Source organism: Oncorhynchus keta, chromosome 17 (assembly GCF_023373465.1).
Source record: "Oncorhynchus keta strain PuntledgeMale-10-30-2019 chromosome 17, Oket_V2, whole genome shotgun sequence".
Taxonomy (NCBI): Eukaryota; Metazoa; Chordata; class Actinopteri; order Salmoniformes; family Salmonidae; genus Oncorhynchus; species Oncorhynchus keta.
Genome location: NC_068437.1, coordinates 28,756,309 through 28,758,164, shown reverse-complemented (window position 1 = coordinate 28,758,164; position 1,856 = coordinate 28,756,309).

The window sequence follows — 1,856 nt, the reverse complement described above, 5'->3', positions numbered from 1 at the left end:
TTTTGACGAGCTGATCATAGCGAAAAATGAAATAATTACGCATTTCTAACTCCTGATAAAGTTCGGTAGCTGATATTCAGAGTTTAAATAACCTAAATTGATTAGTTACAGGAATCCGGACAAAGAAAGCCAATTCAACAGCCAGTTCTACAAACGGTGGGCCTGACACATGGACAGGCATTAAGACAATTATATTGCAGGTCGACATCTTTTGGATGTGTTTTTTTGGTCTTGTCTGGACTAGTAGTCTTTTTTTGTGCAGTCCAGACCAGTCTTCATTTCAATGTCCACAGACAAAGATTTTTGGTCCAGTCCGAACCAAAATAGATTTTTGTATGATTTCAATGTCTGGAAAATACGTATTTTCAACATCTGGAAAATATGTATTTTCACCTTTCATTCAGAACCTAAATTGAACCTAACTTCAACGTCTGGAAAATACATATTTTCGATTTTTAGTTACTAATAAATTTCATTCTAGTTTTGGGGAGGTTGCAATATATTTGTATTGACCAGGGCAGCAGAATGGCTGTCATGCCTTGGTCTTAGTATTTTGTGTTTTCTTTAATTATTTGATCAGGCCAGGGTGTGACATGGGTTTATGTTATATTGTATGTTCGTATTGGGGTTTGTAGTAATTGGGATTGCGGCTGAGTAGGGGTGTTGTATGGGCTTGGCTGCCTGAGGCGGTTCTCAATCATAGTCAGGTGATTCTCGTTGTCTCTGATTGGGAACCGTATTTAGGTAGCCTGGTTTCGCTGTGTATTTCGTGGGTGATTGTTCCTGTCTCTGTATAGTTTCACCAGATAGGCTGTAATTAGGTTTCACGTTCCGTTTGTTGTTTTGTATTTGTATAGTTATTTCATGTGTCACTTTCTTCATTAAAGTCATGAGTAACCACCACGCTGCATTTCGGTCCGACTCTCTTTCTACAAACGAAGAACGCCGTTACAGAAACACCCACCACACACGGACCGAGCAGCGTGTTAACAGGCAGCGACAGCTTGAACAGCGAAGGGAGGACGTTATGGACAGCAGAGGCATGGAGTATACGACGTGGGAAGAAATCGACAGGTGGGCGGCCGACCCAGAGAGAGTGCAGGAGCCCGCCTGGGATTCGCTGGAACAGTGCGAAGAGGGCTATAGGCGAATGGAGTCAAAAAGAAAGACACGGCGGCGCAGAGCGAAAACCAAAAGTAACCCCCAAATATTTATTGGGGGAGGGCTCAGAGAGAGAGTGGCTGAGTCAGGAGTCAGACCTGAGCCAACTCTCCCTGTTAATTGTGAAGAGCAGTTGCAGTGGGAGAGGCTGCACCACTTGGAGAATTGGACATGGGAGGAGGAACTGGACGGAAAAGGACCCTGGGCTCAGCCTGGTGAATATCGCCACCCCAAGGAGGAAATAGAGGCGACAAAAGCGGAGAGGCGCTGGTATGAGGAGGCAGCACGGCGACGCGGATAGAAGCCCGTAAAGCAGCCCAAAAAAATTATTGGGGGGGGACTTAATGGGAGTATGGCTATGCCAGGTAGGAGACCTGCGCAAACTCCTTGTGCTCACCGGTGGGCTAGAGAGACCGGGCAGACACCGTGTTATGCTATGGAGCGCACAGTGTTTCCAGTGCTGGTGCATAGCCCGGTGCGGTTCATACCAGCCCTTCCTATTGGCCGGGCTAGAGTGGGCATCTCGGTGCTCAAGAGCTCCAGTGCGCCTGCACGGTCCGGTCTATCCAGAGCCACCTCCACACACCAGTCCTCCAGTAGCAGCTCCCCGCACCAGGCTTCCTGTGCGTTTCTTCAACCCTGTAGCACCAGTTCCAGCACCACGCACCAGGCCTTCTGTGCACCTCGCCTGTTCA